Source organism: Hyla sarda, chromosome 3 (genome assembly GCF_029499605.1).
Source record: "Hyla sarda isolate aHylSar1 chromosome 3, aHylSar1.hap1, whole genome shotgun sequence".
Taxonomy (NCBI): domain Eukaryota; kingdom Metazoa; phylum Chordata; class Amphibia; order Anura; family Hylidae; genus Hyla; species Hyla sarda.
The window spans coordinates 255859591-255880360 of NC_079191.1; the positions used below are offsets into that span (position 1 = coordinate 255859591).

General features: G+C 45.0%; 1 protein-coding gene across 3 annotated transcripts in view; it reads left to right on the forward strand.

Moving 5' to 3' along the window:
• Positions 1 to 20770, forward strand: part of NKAIN2 (sodium/potassium transporting ATPase interacting 2) — a 948625-nt gene that overhangs the window by 919046 nt on the left and 8809 nt on the right. The gene's annotated exons all lie outside the window — the stretch shown is intronic.

Here is a 20770-nt window from a genome sequence, read left to right on the forward strand (position 1 = left end):
AATAATCCAATTCTTCCTATTGGTGTCTAATGGTAGGGGTATAGACTACGTTTTCTAACTCCCACTGCCAAATATATAAGGTGATAAATCCTTATCCAGAACCTGCAGACATGTGAGGATTCCCACCAGATGTGAATCATCGTTCCCATACTACTACTACACCTACGGAAGCAGAATGGCAAAGCTGAAGGAAACATCTTTGATAATGCGTCCAGCTCTAAGTACCAGTATAACGGAAATTTCCATTCAGCTTCCACAAGGGCCACAATAATAGAAATCTTGGCAGTGGTCTCCATCATTTTGAACCATTCCGAAAGATTTTTCCAAGGTCCACCTTTCATTTGGCTAAGAAAAGAAGATTACCCAAAACAGGCATCAACTCTCTATATATAGCATGTAATTAAAACTCTTATGTCCTAATTAAACCATGGAGAGAGATTCAAGATAAAAGAGGTTGTGATATCAGTGTTGTGGGTTTTTACACTATTTATAAATGAGTTATCTGGTTATAGCGAAGAGGTTAATCCTCAGAGTTTGGAAGTTTAGGAACAGTTTGAAAAAAAAAAAAGAGAGAGAGAGACTGAACTCCTAGCCTATTTTATATTACAAACTTCCTATAAAAATTGCCTCTTCCACCAAGAGAAGGTCGACTAGGGGAGAGTGGATACACTGTCAGGAATGCCAAGATAGGGGATGCAGGTCTGTGGGAAGACCGGAGAGTAAAAATTGCACACAACCTTTCCTTCAAGGCAAAATAATTTGGCAGGTCTGTTCTTCACTGACAAAAATAGTAAAAGGTCTAATGGGAAATATAGGCAAGCCACCCTCTCAATTGAAACTCAGTGAGAATCTGTAGAGAAAAGAAAAGAAAGGACCGACGGACGGCGCCTCGTGCATTTACCCTCAATAGATCGGGTGGTGGGTGGGGGGGCAACCCCAAGGTCACTGCTATGCTGATGGGTTGCAGGAGGAAACAAGTCATCCTGGGAGTCAATATTAGAAGTAGAGCAGGAAAAAACCCTCAGGTATTGCGCTGCAGACTCTTGTAGATAGATGAGGCGGATGCCAAAGGTAATAGGAAAGTCCTCAGCAGGACATTTTATTAAAAAAAAACAATAAAATGGACAAGATTACGCGTTTCGGGAGGATCCCTCCCTTCCTCAGATCAGGATAACTGATCCTGATCTGAGGAAGGGAGGGATCCTCCCAAAACGCGTAATCTTGTCCATTTTATTGTTTTTTTAATAAAATGTCCTGCTGGGGACTTTCCTATTACCTTTGGCATCCGCCTCATCTGTCTGCAAGAGTCTGAAGCGCCATACCTGAGGGTTTTTTCCTGCTCTACTTCTAATATAAACTCAGTGAGAGGCCTGGGAATGCCAATGAATTTGGGTAAGTTGGGTTAGAAAGGCTGCCTGGAAATACTTCCTAATATTCGTCATTTGCAACCCCCCTTGGTCTCTCAAAACATATTGTGTAATGGAACCCACTCTAGGACCCTTAGAGCCTCAAATGAGATTAAAAAGGTTGCACTGGAATCGATTGAGATTTGTTAAAGTAATCTGAATTGGGAGCATCTTAAAAGCATAGAAGATGCACAGCAAAATATTATTTTAAAGGAAGTTATCTTTTCCAACCAAGACACTGCACAGACAAGGGAATCTGTCCGTAAGTCACTTAAAAAGTCAAAAGTTTGTAGGGGCAAATTCAGATTGACAGCTTCATACTTGGAAGCATTAAGTTCCAACCCAGTTATAGCTGTAAATGTTTGCATCAAATGGAACAAATTAGCCAAAGAGGCCAGAGGGAGGTAATTATAGCTAAGATACAGTATAAATCATAGAAGGATGCATTTACCCGGTAAACTTGCTTGAAGGAATATTTATTCACAAACAGCATACAGACGTATGATCAGCAGCCCAAGGAAGTGTGCTTGGGTGCAGGAAACAGTGTCGCTGTGAGGCCGCTCCTCTGTTTCTACCCACTGTACGTCTGTATGCTGTTTGTGAATAAATATTCCTTCAAGCAAGTTTACCGGGTGAGTGCATCCTTCAATTACTTATACTTTATGCTATTTGATTCTACATCATTGGGAGTGCACCCCTGTTTGGTATCCACTGAGAGCAGTTGGTGTCTACTAGTCGAGTGGGTATTGGTATCGGCAGCAGTGCCGGACTCTTCTGTTTATACATGTGATTTGGACTTTTAATTATAGCTTAGAGATCATCCACAAAATGGGCACATTTTACCCCTCTGATGTTCAGAAAGTTTTTAATGGTAGCTGCCAGGGGCATTAATGCCACTGCAAATAAGGGCGGGGATAGGGATACCCCTGTCTGGTGCCTTGGCAATCGTGGATGGGTTCAGATTCAAATTCCCCTTACATATATCTAGGCAACAGAATGGGCATATAGACAGTGGCGTTGCTAGGGTTAGTGTCACCTAGTGCGGTTGATTTTTTTTTTTTTTTTATCTAAGGAGAGTAACATATACTCCCTTTTCCACAAAGAATTATGCAAGTTTGACTGCAACACAGAGATGAGATTGATTACTTTACAGGTCTGGTTGGATGCCTGCCTACCCAGAATGAAGGCAACCTGGTTCGGATAGATATAGGGAGATAAAATGGAATTAAACCTAGAGGCAAACGTTTTTGTTAAGAGCTTCATGTGATTATTTAGCAATGATATGGGCCTATAGTTTCACATCAGGTGAGATCACTCTATGGTTTCAGTAAAACAAGCGCTCGAGTCTCCTGTAGGAAAGCAAGAGAACTGAGTACCTCCACTTTTTTACAGCAGGAACAGCGTTCCAATTAACAGGGGTCCTGCAGGACCAGTCCTTGAGTGGAAATATTGGGTGAGTTCCCACACTTTTTTCCCAGGACTTGACCCCTGAGTAAAATCTTTACAGTAGATAAATAATATTCCGGAATGAAAGCTTCCCCTTGTCAGATAGCATTAAAAAGGAGGTAAGGTGGGGAATAAGAAGGGGCTCTAATTTCTTGTAATAAAGCACACCAAACTAATCAGGACCAGACCTTATGGCAAACATGACCTATATATTTTTCTATCAGTCCCGGAATTCTGCAATCCAGACTCCTCAAAAGAGGCACTTAGACCTATATAACGAGCTTAGTAGAACCGAGAAAACCCAGCCATCACATCTCTAGGGTTCTGTGAAAGTTTTCCATCAGATTAGTGTAATTTAGGGACTGCAGTTAGTGGCCTTTATGGGCAAGTTATCTAGCCAGCAGAGCACCCTGTATTTTCAATAGCATGACAATCTAAATGACTTTTCTGCCCCTCTCCTAAAAGCCATGTAAAAGGCGACCTCTCTGTTCTTCAACTTTAGACTAAAGGTCTCTATCAGGGTGATACTTGTGCACTTTCAAGAGAACCATGGTTTCATAATAAGAGTGCTTCAAGAGGGTGGCCAGCTCGATACCTTTATAGTCACAGTCACCTTATGGACAGCCCCTATAATTAGAATCATCCACAAGAAAAATGTCACTTCCTTGCCCTCTTCCCCAAGACAAGTTGGATTTGTTATGTTTTCAATGAAAGTCTTGCACATAGCTAACTAAATTCCTCTACTAAGATATCATGGTCTGAAAATGCTTATGGATACATTTTGCCAAAAGATACAAGGGATTTTAAAGCAACCAAAATAAGAAGGTAATCAATCTGTAAAAAAGGTTTCATGGAAGGATGAGCAAAAAGTAGAGTCTCGTCTTATGGGGTTATGCTCAGTTAGGTCATTGTTATATAACAGCTTAGCTAAATGGAGCCCCGCTTTGGGGGGGAGGGGGGACCATTTAGAGAGCCGTGAGTTTGATCTGTCATCACATGGTCAAGCGCCATTAACACTTATTTAACCACTTAGGGACCAAGGGCGTACAGGTACGTCCTCGCTCCCTGGTGCTTAAGGACCCAGGGCGTACCTGTACGCCCATGGGAATTTCGGTCCGCAGGCATCCCGTGACAATCGCAGACAACCCCCCCCATGATCGCCACAAATCGCTGGTGAATTCACACTGCTGCTTTGCGGCGATTCCAGTCATACGGATCATGTGTGACCCAATGACCCGGAGTTAGATAGTATAGTATAGATATAGTATATATAGATAGTATACAATCACCTCCTGTAGCTAGGGGTAGGTGGCAATCCTGTCACCCCCTCAGGAGCGCTGCTATTGGTCGGACGATCGTCTGACCAATAGCAGCCGGCAGAGGAGGGGACAATGTCTCCTTCTCTCACCTCTGCTCACCCACCGAGTTCAGTCAGCGGGCAGAGCTGTGAGAAGGAGCCAGGGAACCCCCCCCCCCCCCCCCTCTGTGAAGATCTGAGCCCCTCAGGGCTGAAGAAGTGTCCATTAGTTCAGGGTGAATTTTGTCTGCAGGGACAGGTAGGAGTTAAAAAAAAAGTGAAAAAAATGTCCCCCCCGACCCCTAATAGGTCCTCAAGGGTCCGTCGCAGTTTTTACAGCGTGACCCAGGCCCTATTGGGGGTTAAAGGCGCTGCATTTGACCCCCCCCCCTTTTCTGGCCGCAGCATATATTTTTTCCATGTACATTATATATAATGTTCACACCAACACATACACTACACACTTCCCCGCCAGATCCTACTTTTCTGTGTTCTTCCTCATCCTCCTCATCATCTAGCACTGATGTTGAGTCCCCCAGAAGGCGGCGGAAATGCCGCCAGGCGAGGCCACGCGCTCCCCCATGAAAGTGACCCAGTTGCCGACACTAGTACGAGCGTCCATGCCTCTCGTAATAGCAGTCTGGCCCCCTAGACAAGTGTACCGGAGCCCCCTTCAGGTGAACCTGTCTGGAGACCACAGATCAGCCACAGATTCCTGAGTTTGTTGGCGACTCCAGCATTTTCTCTTATTACACCTTGTAAAAATAAAAAATTTGGGGGAAAACTAGCATTTTTGTGAAAAAAAAAAATTATTTACACATCCAACTTTAACCAAAAGTCGTCAAACACCTGTGGGGTAATAACACTCACTGTACCCCTTATTGCGTTGCTTGAGGGGTTTAGTTTCCAAAATAGTATGCCATGTGTTTTTTTTCCGCTGTTCTGGCACCATAGTGCCTAAATGCCACATGCCCCCCAAAAACCATTTCAGCAAAATTTGCTTTCCAAAATCCAAATGTGACTCCTTCTCTTCTGAGCATTTTAGTTTGCCCTCAGAGCATTTTACGTCCTAACATGGAGTATTTCCATACTCAGAAGAGATGGGGTTACAAATTTTGGGGGGGGATTTTCTCCCATTACCCTTTGTAAAAATGGTAAATTTGGGAGGAAAAACTGCACTTTAGTGAAAAAAATGTGAAAGAAAAGTCATCAAACACCTGTGGGATGTTAAGGCTCACTGGACCCCTTGTTACGTGCCTTAAGGGGTATAGTTTCCAAAATAATATGCCATGTGTTTTTTTTCTTGTTTTTTTGCTATTCCGGCACCATATGGGCTTCCTAAATGCGACATTCCCCTCAAAAACCATTTCAGAAAAACTCACTCTCCAAAACCCCGTTGTTGCTCCTTCCCTTCTGAACTCTCTACTGCGCTCGCCGAGCACTTAACATACACATATGAGGTATTTCCTTACTCGAGAGAAATTGGTTTACAAATTTTTCTCCTATTACCCCTTGTAAAAATTCAAAAACTGGGTCTACAAGAACATGCGAGTGTAAAAAATGAAGAATTTGAATTTTCTCCTTCACTTTGCTGCTATTGCTGTGAAACACAAACTTTCTGAATGTAATTTTGAATACTTTGAGGGGTGCAGTTTTTATAATGGGGTCATTTATGTGGTATTTCCAATATGAAGGCCCTTCAAATCCACTTCAAAACTAAACTGGTCGCTGAAAAATTCCGATTTTGAAAATTTTGTGAAAAATTAGAAAATTGCTGCTGAACTTTGAAGCCCTCTAATGTCTTCCAAAAGTAAAAACATGTCGACTTTATGATGCAAACATAAAGTACACATATTGTGTATGTGAATCAATATATAATTTATTTGGAATATCTATTTTCCTTACAAGCAGAGAGCTTCAAAGTTAGAAAAATGCTAAATTTTCAATTTTTTCATCAAATTTTTGAATTTTTCACCAAGAAATTATGCAAGTATCGACAAAAATGTACCACTAACATAAAGTAGAATATGTCACAAAAAACTATCTCGGAATCAGAATGAAAAGTAAAAGCATCCCAGAGTTATTAACCCCTTAAGGACTGAGCCCTTTTTCACCTTAAGGACCAGAGCATTTTTTGAACATCTGACCACTGTCACTTTAAACATTAATAACTCTTGAATGCTTTTACTTATCATTCTGATTCCGAGACTGTTTCTTTGTGACATATTCTACTTTAACATAATGGTAAAATTTTGTTGTAACTTGCATCCTTTCTTGGTGAAAAATCCCCAAATTTGATCAAAAAAATGAAAATTTTGCATTTTTCTAACTTTGAAGCTCTCTGCTTGTAAGGAAAATGGATATTCAAAATAAATATTTTTTTGTTCACATATACAATATGTCCACTTTATGTTTGCATTATAAAATTTATGAGTTTTTACTTTCAAAGTTCAGCATCAATTTTTACATTTTTCTCAAAATTTTCAAACTCACTATTTTTTAGTGAACAGTTCAGTTTTGAAGTGGATTTGAAGGGTCTTCATATTAGAAATACCCCACAAATGACCCCATTATAAAAACTGCACCCCCCAAAAGTATTCAAAATGACATTCAGTAAGTGTTTTAACCCTTTAGGTGTTTCACAGGAATAGCAGCAAAGTGAAGGAGAAGATTCAAAATCTTCATTTTTTACACTTTACATGTTCTTGTAGACCCAATTTTTGAATTTTTGCAAGGGGTAAAAAGGAGAACATTTTTACTTGTATTTGAAACCCAATTTCTCTCGAGTAAAGACATACCTCATATGTCCATGTAAAGTGTTCGGCGGGCGCAGTGGAGGGCTCAGAAGGGAAGGAGAAGGGAAGAACAAATGGTTTTTGGGGGGCATGTCACCTTTAGGAAGCCCCTATGGTGCCAGAACAGCAAAAAAAAAACACATGGCATACCATTTTGGAAACTAGACCCCTCGGGGAACTTAACAAGGGGTGAAGTGAACCTTAATACCCCACAGGTGATTCACGAGTTTTGTATATGTAAAAAAAAAAAAAAATGTTACCTAAAATGCTTGGTTTCCCAAAAATGTTACATTTTTAAAAAGGGTAATAGCAGAAAATACCGCCCAAAATATGAAGCCCAATTTCTCCCGATTCAGAAAACACCCCATATGGGTGTGAAAAGTGCTCTACTGGCGCACTACAGGTCTCAGAAGAGAAGGAGTCACATTTGGCTTTTTGAAAGTAAATTTTGCTCTGGGGGCATGCCGCATTTAGGAAGCCCCTATGGTGCCAGAACAGCAAAAGAAAAAAAACACATGGCATACCATTTTGGAAGCTAGACCCCTCGGGGAACGTAACAAGGGGTAATGTGAACCTTAATACCCCACAGGTGATTCACGACTTTTGCAAATGTAAAAAAAATAAAAACCTTTTTTTACTTAAAATGCTTGGTTTCCCAAAAATGTTACATTTTTAAAAAGGGTAATAGCAGAAAATACCCCCCAAATATTGTAACACAATTTCTCCCGAGTTCGGCGATGCCCCATATGTGACCCTTAACTGTTGCCTTGAAATACGACAGGGCTCCAAAGTGAGAGCGCCATGCGTATTTGAGGCCTAAATTAGGGACTTGTATAGGGGTGGACATAGGGGTATTCTACGCCAGTGATTCCCTCCAGCTGTTGTAAAACTCCCAGCATGCCTGGACAGTCAGTGGCTATCTGGCAATACTGGGAGTAGTTGTTTTGCAACAGCTGGAGGCTCGGTTTTGGAAACAGTGGCATACCAGAGGTTTTTCATTTTTATTGGGGAGGGGAGGGGGGCTGTGTAGGGGTATGTGTATATGTAGTGTTTTTTACTTTTTATTTTATTTTGTGTTAATGTAGTGTTTTTAGGGTATAGTCACACGGGCGGGGGTTCACAGTAGTTTCTCGCTGGCAGTTTGAGCTGCGGCAGAAAATTTGCCGCAGCTCAAACTTGCAGCCGGATACTTACTGTAAACCTCCGCCCATGTGAGTGTACCCTGTACGTTCACATTGGGGGGGGTGAATACCTCTGGCTGTTGCTCAACTACAACTCCCACCATGTACGGTCTATCAGTGCATGCTGGGAGATGTAGTTTTGCAACAGCTGGAGGCACACTGGTTGTGAAACACAGAGTTTGGTAACAAACTCAGTGTTTTGCAACCAGTGTGCCTTCAGCTGTTGCAAAAGCTACAACCCCCAGCATGTACGGACAGCGGAAGGGCATGCTGGGACTTGTAGTTATGCAACAGCTGGAGGCATACTACTTTGGCTGGGGATTGTATTTATGCAACAGCTGGAGACACTGGTTTGCTACTTAACTCAGTGTTTCACAACCAGTGTGCCTCCAGCTGTTGCAAAACTACCACTCTCAGCAGTCACCGACAGCCAACGGGCATGCTGGGAGTTGTAGTTATGCAACCAGCAGATGCACCACTACAACTCCCAGCATGCACTTTAGCTGATTGTGCAAGCTGGGAGTTGTAGTTATACAACAGCTGAAGGTATACTTTTCCATAGAAAAAATGTGCCTCCAGCTGTTGCAAAACTATAAGTCCCAGCATACCCATAAGGGAATGCTGGGAGTTGTGGTGGTCTGCCTCCTGCTGTTGCATAACCACAGCTCCCAGCATGCCCTTTTTGCATGCTGGGAGCTGTTGCTAAGCAACAGCAGGAGGCTGTCACTCACCTCCAACTGCTGCTCCACGCCGCCGCACAGGTCAGTCCCTCGCCGCTGCCGTCGCTCCTGGGGCCCCGATCCCAACAGGGACACCGGGGATCGGGGTTCCCAGCTCCCGGGTTCTTCTTCCCGCTCACGTCCTCCGGAAGAGGGGCGGAGCGGGTTGCGGGAGTGACACCCGCAGCAGGCGCCCTGATTGGTCGGCCGGGAAACCGTGAATGTACCCTTAAAAAGAAAATCACATCAAAGAACAAACCACCAGCCGCTCTAAAAGCGCAAGCAACCAACAATACATCAAACCAACAAGTATCTTAAGTTTCATTTATTATCTTGATAAACAAATGTTTTGGTTTTTATTATTTAGTTATTTATTTATTTATTCACTTTGTATAGATAAATATTAAGGAATAAAACATAAATACAGTGCAACAGTACAAAGTGTAACAGTACAATTTATCAAAAAATCCTGAGAAGAAAATAAGGGTAGGCAGATAGGCAGCTTAAAAGAAGCCAATGAGTATGCCCACAACATATGGTGAGAGGTCAAATAATCGGGGGGGGGGGGGGAAATACCAACCCCTGACAGGCTAACCCCTAGTGAGTAGTGTTGAGCGGCATAGGCCATATTCGAATTCGCGAATATATGGACGAATATTCGTCATATATTCGCGAATATTCGCATATTCGTTATATTCTCGTTTTATTTTCGCGTATGCGAAAATACGCACATGCGAAAATTAGCATATGTGGAAATTCGCATATGCGAAAATTAGCATATGCTAATTTTTCGCATATGCGAATTTTCACACGCCAGTCTCACACAGTAGTATTACAGCCTTCTTTACACCACACAAGCTGGAAGCGGAGAGGGATGATCACTGTGATGTGTACTGTGGAAAAAAAAAAAAAAAAAAAAAAACGAATATTCGTAATTACGAATATATAGCGCTATATTCGCGAAATTCGCGAATTCGCGAATATGCGATATTCGCGAATAATATTCGAATTGCGAATATTCGCGAGCAACACTACTAGTGAGGTGGCCACTTCTGAGTAGCCTAAGAAGAAGCCCATCCACCAGGCCAGCATAGCTACAGTTCAGTCTCTTAACCCCTTACTCCTGCTCCTCAACCCTGCCCCTGCAGTCAGCGACAACTGGGTCTTATCAACCAGGTATTGTACTTAACATTCACAAGATAATTTCTATGCAAGTTACATAAATATATTATAATGCTTGATATATGGTGATGGATCTCAGCATTCCAAAGCATTTATCAATATGTCTTCATAATAATGTGCATTAAGCGCATACAGAGTAAATCACAACTCATGATTCCAAAGAAGCTACCGTGTCACCTGAATGTTATTGGAATTATTTTTTTTATTTAGAAAAATGTTTTCTACAAAAGAAAGTCAGATTTATTGTAATTTCATTTATTGCCTGTTTACAGTGTTAAGGCCAGATGGGGAATTACTTCCCACATAGAAACATTCAGTGTACAGAACCATTAACATATCTTGGTTATTTATTTCCCATTTCTCCTCTCCTTTTTGGTGACATTCACCTCAATAAAAAATAATAACATATATATATATATATATATATATATATATATATATATATATATATATAAAAGCACTGGGAAGATGAAAACATGTGCATGTAAGAATTGACAGGATATTGGGTAAGTGCAAAAGGCAAGGGATCAGGCAGTGCGTACCCCCGCAAAGAGTTTATGGGGAGGAGGGGAGACAGGCAAAGTTTGTTTTTTTCCCACTGATCGTTACTGAATGGCATTTGTCTGTCTGCGATAAAACTTAGTCTGTACTGTTGCTCTCTGCCCCACTGTCTCTAAGGGGCATTCCCCACTACAGCCAAGCACACATGGGAGCTTAACCCACTTCAATTTCACTCTGCTTACCATTCTGGCCGTCAGTGTTTGTGACTTTCTTTTTTTTAATTTTTTTATCTGTTTATTGTTTTTTAACATGGTTATATTAAAATTCAAGAACACAAATCCTTACATCTATCATTCATTCATCTTTCTTCTATAGCCGTCCATGATCCTCCTGCCTTCCCCAGCTCCTGTTTGATATATTTGTTTATTTTATAGGGTAGTATGCTTTAGATCTGAATCTTTAGTTTCTTATCTCCTTAATTTTTGTTATCCAGTGATTCCATAAAGACCTGTTCCTATAATTTGTTACTGAACAGTCAATTTCATCTAATCTTAGTCTTTCCATTGTGCATGTTTTAATTTAGAATGTCTATTATATTAGGAATATGAAATGATTTCCAATGTTTTGCAATGGCTGTTCTTGTTGCTGCTAAAATGTGGAAAGTTATTATTCTCTCTTTAAATGGAAGATCATTTAGTCCTATGCTTAAAAGGGCCATCTCAGGGCCCCAGTTAATATTTCTCCCTAGCAGGGTGTTTAAGAGATCATCTATTCCTTGCCAACAGGGACGTATCAATGGGCATAGCCACCAGATGTATGTTATTGGAATTATAAGCTGTTCTGTGACTTCTGTAGAAACATTGCATATTGTCCCCTTATTAGACTGTGGAAGAGGGTTCACATTGTGTTGGTGCACTTGTTTATGATGTACATTGGAAAGTTTCTTTACAATATACACATAAAGGTGTCCATAGGCTTCCCTTGCCAGCCAAAGACTAAAAGGGAGTCCTTTTGGCCTCCATCTGGCTGGTATACATCAGTATAATTCTACAAGTATGGAAGTGTACTAGACTACACAATTTCATTCAACAATAACCTGTTAAAAACATATCCATCAAGTGGATATCATGAAGCTATGGATGGTGGATATCACTGTATTACATCCGCTACATTGTGCATCTATTTAACCCCTTAAGGACTCAGCCCATTTTGGCCTTAAGGACTCAGACAATTTAATTTTTACGTTTTCATTTTTTCCTCCTCGCCTTCTAAAAATCATAACTCTTTTATATTTTCATCCACAGACTAGTATGAGGGCTTGTTTTTTGCGCGACCAGTTGTCCTTTGTAATGACATAACTCATTATATCATAAAATGTATGGCGCAACCAAAAAACACTATTTTTGTTGGGAAATTAAAACGAAAAACGCAATTTTGCTAATTTTGGAAGGTTTTGTTTTCATGCCGTACAATTTATGGTAAAAGTGACGTGTGTTCTTTATTCTGAGGGTCAATATGATTAAAATGATACCCATTATTATATACTTTTATATTATTGTTGCGCTTAAAAAAAATCACAAACTTTTTAACCAAATTAGTACGTGTTACGCCGAGCGCTCCGGGTCCCCGCTCCTCCCCGGAGCGCTCGCTTCACTCTCCCCGCGGCAGCGCTCCGGTCACGTCCTCTGACCCGGGGCGCTGCGATTCCGCTGCCAGCCGGGATGCGATTCGCGATGCGGGTAGCGCCCGCTCGCGATGCGCACCGCGGCTCCCCTACCTGACTCGCTCTCCGTCTGTTCTGTCCCGGCGCGCGCGGCCCCGCTCCCTAGGGCGCGCGCGCGCCGGGTCTCTGCGATTTAAAGGGCCACTGCGCCGCTGATTGGCGCAGTGGTTCCAATTAGTGTGTTCACCTGTGCACTTCCCTATATCACCTCACTTCCCCTGCACTCCCTTGCCGGATCTTGTTGCCTTAGTGCCAGTGAAAGCGTTCCTTGTGTGTTCCTTGCCTGTGTTTCCAGACCTTCTGCCGTTGCCCCTGACTACGATCCTTGCTGCCTGCCCCGACCTTCTGCTACGTCCGACCTTGCTTTTGCCTACTCCCTTGTACCGCGCCTATCTTCAGCAGCCAGAGAGGTGAGCCGTTGCTAGTGGATACGACCTGGTCACTACCGCCGCAGCAAGACCATCCCGCTTTGCGGCGGGCTCTGGTGAAAACCAGTAGTGGCTTAGAACCGGTCCACTAGCACGGTCCACGCCAATCCCTCTCTGGCACAGAGGATCCACTACCTGCCAGCCGGCATCGTGACAGTAGATCCGGCCATGGATCCCGCTGAAGTTCCTCTGCCAGTTGTCGCTGACCTCACCACGGTGGTCGCCCAGCAGTCACAACAGATAGCGCAACAAGGCCAACAGCTGTCTCAACTGACCGTTATGCTACAACAGTTACTACCACAGCTTCAGCAGTCATCTCCTCCGCCAGCTCCTGCACCTCCTCCGCAGCGAGTGGCCGCTCCTGGGATACGCTTATCCTTGCCGGATAAATTTGATGGGGACTCTAAGTTTTGCCGTGGCTTTCTTTCCCAATGTTCCCTGCATCTGGAGATGATGTCGGACCTGTTTCCCACTGAAAGGTCTAAGGTGGCTTTCGTAGTCAGCCTTCTGTCCGGAAAAGCCCTGTCATGGGCCACACCGCTCTGGGACCGCAATGACCCCGTCACTGCCTCTGTACACTCCTTCTTCTCGGAAATCCGAAGTGTCTTTGAGGAACCTGCCCGAGCCTCTTCTGCTGAGACTGCCCTGTTGAACCTGGTCCAGGGTAATTCTTCCGTTGGCGAGTATGCCGTACAATTCCGTACTCTTGCTTCAGAATTGTCCTGGAATAATGAGGCCCTCTGCGCGACCTTCAAAAAAGGCCTATCCAGCAACATTAAAGATGTTCTGGCCGCACGAGAAATTCCTGCTAATCTACATGAACTTATTCACCTAGCCACTCGCATTGACATGCGTTTTTCCGAAAGGCGTCAGGAACTCCGCCAAGATATGGACTCTGTTCGCACGAGGCGTTTCTTCTCCTCGGCTCCTCTCTCCTCTGGTCCCCTGCAATCTGTTCCTGTGCCTCCCGCCGTGGAGGCTATGCAGGTCGACCGGTCTCGCCTGACACCTCAAGAGAGGACACGACGCCGTATGGAGAACCTCTGCCTGTACTGTGCTAGTACCGAACACTTCCTGAGAGATTGTCCTATCCGTCCTCCCCGCCTGGAAAGACGTACGCTGACTCCGCACAAAGGTGAGACAGTCCTTGATGTCTACTCAGCTTCTCCACGTCTTACTGTGCCTGTGCGGATGTCTGCCTCTGCCTTCTCCTTCTCTACAGTGGCCTTCTTGGACTCTGGATCTGCAGGAAATTTTATTTTGGCCTCTCTCGTCAACAGGTTCAACATCCCGGTGACCAGTCTCGCCAGACCCCTCTACATCAATTGTGTAAATAATGAAAGATTGGACTGTACCATACGTTTCCGCACGGAGCCCCTTCTTATGAGCATCGGATCTCATCATGAGAGGATTGAACTTTTGGTCCTCCCCAATTGCACCTCGGAAATTCTCCTTGGACTTCCCTGGCTTCAACTTCATTCCCCTACCCTGGATTGGTCCACTGGGGAGATCAAGAGTTGGGGGTCCTCTTGTTCCAAGAACTGTCTAAAACCGGTTCCCAGTAACCCTTGCCGTAACTCTGTGGTTCCTCCAGTAACCGGTCTCCCTAAGGCCTATATGGACTTCGCGGATGTTTTCTGCAAAAAACAAGCTGAGACTCTACCTCCTCACAGGCCTTATGATTGCCCTATCGACCTCCTCCCTGGCACTACTCCACCCCGGGGCAGAATTTATCCTCTCTCTGCCCCAGAGACTCTTGCCATGTCCGAATACGTCCAGGAGAATCTAAAAAAGGGCTTTATCCGTAAATCCTCCTCTCCTGCCGGAGCCGGATTTTTCTTTGTGTCCAAAAAGGATGGCTCCCTACGTCCTTGCATTGACTACCGCGGTCTTAATAAAATCACGGTTAAGAACCGCTACCCCTTACCCCTCATCTCTGAACTCTTTGATCGCCTCCAAGGTGCCCACATCTTCACTAAATTGGACTTAAGAGGCGCCTATAACCTCATCCGCATCAGAGAGGGGGACGAGTGGAAAACGGCATTTAACACCAGAGATGGACACTTTGAGTATCTGGTCATGCCCTTTGGACTGTGCAACGCCCCTGCCGTCTTCCAAGACTTTGTCAATGAAATTTTTCGTGATCTGTTATACTCCTGTGTTGTTGTATATCTGGACGATATCCTAATTTTTTCTGCCAATCTAGAAGAACACCGCCAGCATGTCCGTATGGTTCTTCAGAGACTTCGTGACAACCAACTCTATGCCAAAATTGAGAAATGTCTGTTTGAATGCCAATCTCTTCCTTTTCTAGGATATTTGGTCTCTGGCCAGGGACTACAGATGGATCCAGACAAACTCTCTGCCGTCTTAGATTGGCCACGCCCCTCCGGACTCCGTGCTATCCAACGCTTTTTGGGGTTCGCCAATTATTACAGGCAATTTATTCCACATTTTTCTACCATTGTGGCTCCTATCGTGGCTTTAACCAAAAAAAATGCTGATCCCAAGTCCTGGCCTCCTCAAGCAGAAGACGCCTTTAAACGACTCAAGTCTGCCTTTTCTTCGGCTCCCGTCCTCTCCAGACCTGACCCTTCCAAACCCTTCCTATTGGAGGTTGATGCCTCCTCAGTGGGAGCTGGAGCTGTTCTTCTACAAAAAAATTCTTCCGGGCATGCTGTCACTTGTGGTTTTTTCTCTAGGACCTTCTCTCCAGCGGAGAGGAACTACTCCATCGGGGATCGAGAGCTTCTAGCCATTAAATTAGCACTTGAGGAATGGAGGCATCTGCTGGAGGGATCAAGTTCTCCTGTTATTATCTACACCGACCACAAGAACCTCTCCTACCTCCAGTCTGCCCAACGGCTGAATCCTCGCCAGGCCCGGTGGTCTCTGTTCTTTGCCCGATTTAATTTTGAGATTCACTTTCGTCCTGCCGATAAGAACATTAGGGCCGATGCTCTCTCTCGTTCCTCGGATGCCTCAGAAGTTGAACTCTCTCCGCAACACATCATTCCACCTGACTGCCTGATCTCCACTTCTCCTGCCTCCATCAGGCAGACTCCTCCAGGAAAGACCTTTGTTTCTCCTCGCCAACGCCTCGGAATCCTCAAATGGGGTCACTCCTCCCATCTCGCAGGTCATGCGGGTATCAAGAAATCTGTGCAACTCATCTCCCGCTTCTATTGGTGGCCGACTCTGGAGACGGATGTTGTGGACTTTGTGCGAGCCTGCACTATCTGTGCCCGGGATAAGACTCCTCGCCAGAAGCCCGCTGGTTTTCTTCATCCTCTGCCTGTCCCCGAACAGCCTTGGTCTCTGATTGGTATGGATTTTATTACTGATTTACCCCCTTCCCGTGGCAACACTGTTATTTGGGTGGTCGTTGATCGATTCTCCAAAATGGCACATTTCATCCCTCTTCCTGGTCTTCCTTCTGCGCCTCAGTTGGCTAAACAATTTTTTGTACACATTTTTCGTCTTCACGGATTGCCTACGCAGATTGTCTCGGATAGAGGCGTCCAATTCGTGTCTAAATTCTGGAGGGCTCTCTGTAAACAACTCAAGATTAAATTAAATTTTTCTTCTGCATATCATCCCCAGTCCAATGGACAAGTAGAAAGGATTAACCAGATCTTGGGTGATTATTTGCGACATTTTGTTTCCTCCCGCCAGGATGACTGGGCAGATCTCCTCCCATGGGCCGAATTCTCGTATAACTTCAGGGTCTCTGACTCTTCCTCCAAATCCCCATTTTTCGTGGTGTACGGCCGTCACCCTCTTCCCCCCCTCCCTACTCCCTTGCCCTCTGGTCTGCCCGCTGTGGATGAAATTTCTCGTGACCTTTCCATCATATGGAGAGAGACCCAAAATTCTCTCTTACAGGCTTCATCACGCATGAAGAAGTTCGCGGATAAGAAAAGAAGAGCTCCCCCCGTTTTTTCCCCTGGAGACAAGGTATGGCTCTCCGCTAAATATGTCCGCTTCCGTGTCCCTAGCTACAAGTTGGGACCACGCTATCTTGGTCCTTTCAAAATTTTGTGTCAAATTAATCCTGTCTCTTATAAACTTCTTCTTCCTCCCTCTCTTCGTATCCCTAATGCCTTTCACGTCTCTCTTCTCAAACCACTCATCCTCAACCGTTTTTCTCCCAAGTCTGTTCCTCCCACTCCTGTTTCCGGCTCCTCGGACATCTTCTCGGTCAAAGAAATTTTAGCTGCCAAAAAGGTCAGAGGGAAAAATTTTTTTTTAGTGGACTGGGAGGGTTGTGGTCCTGAAGAGAGATCCTGGGAACCTGAGGACAACATCCTAGACAAAAGTCTGCTCCTCAGGTTCTCAGGCTCTAAGAAGAGGGGGAGACCCAAGGGGGGGGGTACTGTTACGCCGAGCGCTCCGGGTCCCCGCTCCTCCCCGGAGCGCTCGCTTCACTCTCCCCGCGGCAGCGCTCCGGTCACGTCCTCTGACCCGGGGCGCTGCGATTCCGCTGCCAGCCGGGATGCGATTCGCGATGCGGGTAGCGCCCGCTCGCGATGCGCACCCCGGCTCCCCTACCTGACTCGCTCTCCGTCTGTTCTGTCCCGGCGCGCGCGGCCCCGCTCCCTAGGGCGCGCGCGCGCCGGGTCTCTGCGATTTAAAGGGCCACTGCGCCGCTGATTGGCGCAGTGGTTCCAATTAGTGTGTTCACCTGTGCACTTCCCTATATCACCTCACTTCCCCTGCACTCCCTTGCCGGATCTTGTTGCCTTAGTGCCAGTGAAAGCGTTCCTTGTGTGTTCCTTGCCTGTGTTTCCAGACCTTCTGCCGTTGCCCCTGACTACGATCCTTGCTGCCTGCCCCGACCTTCTGCTACGTCCGACCTTGCTTTTGCCTACTCCCTTGTACCGCGCCTATCTTCAGCAGCCAGAGAGGTGAGCCGTTGCTAGTGGATACGACCTGGTCACTACCGCCGCAGCAAGACCATCCCGCTTTGCGGCGGGCTCTGGTGAAAACCAGTAGTGGCTTAGAACCGGTCCACTAGCACGGTCCACGCCAATCCCTCTCTGGCACAGAGGATCCACTACCTGCCAGCCGGCATCGTGACAGTACGTTTATAATCCCTTTATTTTGATGACCTCTAACTTTTTTATTTTTCCGTATAAGTGGCGGTATGAGGGCTCATTTTTGCGCCATGATCTGTACTTTTTTTGATACCACATTTGCATATAAAAAACTTTTAATACATTTTTTATAATTTTTTTTTTTAATAAAATGTATTAAAAAAGTAGGAATTTTGGACTTTTTTTTTTTTTCGTTCACGCCGTTCACCGTACGGGATAATTAACATTTTATTTTAATAGTTCGGACATTTACGCACGCGGCGATACCAAATATGTCTATAAAAAATGTTTTTTACGCTTTTTGGGGGTAAAATAGGAAAAAACGGACGTTTTACTTTTTTATTGGGGGAGGGGATTTTTCACTTTTTTTTTACTTTTACATTTTTTTACATTTTTTTTTACACTTGAATAGTCCCCATAGGGGACTATTCATAGCAATACCATGATTGCTAATACTGATCTGTTCTATGTATAGGACATAGAACAGATCAGTATTATCGGTCATCTCCTGCTCTGGTCTGCTCGATCACAGACCAGAGCAGGAGACGCCGGGAGCCGCACGGAGGAAGGAGAGGGGACCTCCGTGCGGCGTTATGAATGATCGGATCCCCGCAGCAGCGCTGCGGGCGATCCGATCGTTCATTTAAATCGCGAACCGCCGCAGATGCCGGGATCTGTATTGATCCCGGCACCTGAGGGGTTAATGGCGGACGCCTGCGAGATCGCGGGCGTCGGCCATTGCCGGCGGGTCCCTGGCTGCGATTAGCAGCCGGGATCAGCCGCGCATGACACGGGAATCGCTCCGATGCCCGCGGTTATGCTTAGGACGTAAATGTACGTCCTGGTGCGTTAAGTACCACCTCACCAGGACGTACATTTACGTCCTGCGTCCTTAAGGGGTTAACAGTTACCTTGGGAAGCCCCAGTGACATCACTGTTCATTTATGGACACTATCACAAGAGCTTTTTGAGTAGAATCCAGGAAGGACAGTGCTATAAGACCACAAAACAAATGGATTTGTGGAGGTTTCAGAATCAGGGCAGACAGTCAAGCAATGCTATATGCTTCTGCAGCATTTTATTTTTCATTTGTATTCTTTTACCCGTCTTTCTTATCAATAGAAGGAGAGAGTAAACTGGGATATCACATTTTGCTACTGAAGAAGAAGCTAAGATAGCTCTGAAATGTGACTAGCTAATATTGAAATACAAACTTTGAGATAATACCCATTTAATATTGTATTTCATTCACAGCTGAAATAACTATAACTGTTCTGTTTTTTGAAAAGTATTGTATGATAAACTGTCTATAACTAAGAGTAATGACCTGTGTTTGAGCATACTGAAGATCACATTGATATGTAAGATTAACATTGCTGTTCTATGGCACTACTATGCCCATTACAATTTGCAACACTGTGCAAGTCTGAATTTTGCTGGGCAAGTGTAATATCTACTTTACTGAGAGAGTACTGGATGTATGGAATATCCTTCATGTAGAAAAGATAGCTGAAAAAATACAGAGAATGGGGTTTAAAGGGGTACTCTGGTGAAAATAATATTTTTTTTTTCAAATCAACTGGTGCCAGAAAGTTATACAGATTTGTAAATTACTTCTATTTAATAATCTTATTCCATTCAGTACGTATCAGCTGCTGTCTGACTACAGTGCTCTCTGCTGACACCTCTGTCCATATCAGGAACTGTCCAGAGCAGGATAGGTTTGCTATGGGGATTTGCTTGTACGCTGGTGTTACGCCGAGCGCTCTGGGTCCCTGCTCCTCCCCGGAGCGCTCGCGGCGTTCACCTTCTTGCAGCGCCCAGGTCAGACTCGCTGACCGGGAGCGCTGCATTAATGCTACCGGCGGGGATGCGACCCGCGTAGCGGGACGCGCCCGCTCACGGCTCGCATCCCGGTCTCCTCACCCGTTCTGTTCCCCGACGGCTCAGTCCCGGCGCGTGCGGCCCCGCTCCCTAGGGCGCGCGCGCGCGCCGGCTCTCTGCGATTTAAAGGGCCAGTGCGCCACTGATTGGCGCCTGGCACAATTAGTGCTCACACCTGTGCCCTCTCTATATAACCTCACTTCCCCTTCCCAGCATTGCCGGATCTTGTTGCCTTGTGCCAGTGAAAGCGTTCCCTTGTATGTCCCAAGCCAGTGTTCCAGACCCTCTGCCGTTGCCCCTGACTACGATCCTTGCTGCCTGCCCTGACCTTCTGCTACGTCCGACCTTGCTCTTGCCTAATCCCTTGTACCGCGCCTGTTTCAGTCGTCAGTTGGGGTTGAGTCGCTATCGGGTGGAACGACCTGGGGGTTACCTGCCACTGCAAGTCCATCCCGCTTTGCGGCGGGCTCTGGTGAAAACCAGTAACCCCTTAGACTCCGTTCCCCTGGTACGGCCCTCGTCATCACCCCACTGACACAGAGGATCCACCAGCAGTATCCTCACAGTATCCGGATCCTGACAGTTGGACAGTTCCTGACATGGACAGAGGTGTCAGCAGAGAGCACTGTGGTCAGACAGAAAAGAACTCCAGAAAGAAGTACAACTTCCTGTGGAGCATACAACGGCTGATGAATTCTGGGAGGATTTAGATTTTTATATAGAAGTAATTTACAAACTTTCTGGCACCAGTTGATTTGACAAAAATTGTTTTCCACCAGAGTACCCCTTTAAGGCTTTCCTTCAATTAAAATAGGGACTATTGATAGTATTCAGGATATGTGGTAATAGAGGTTATCAAGACTGGTATATTCAGAATATGTGGCAGACTAGATTGGCCAAATAGTTGTTATCTCTTTTTATCTTATCCTTTATAAGTACTGAGACCAGCTTACCTTACATATGCTCCTGTCAGCAAGAAGATGCAGTCCAGCATCCAAAACGTAACTACCACAGATATTAAAGGGAAAAGACTGCCCATACATACGGGTGGTGAGATTATAGTGCATATTTGTATGTTCACAATTATACATTCTAATAAGTAAATGGTAGGA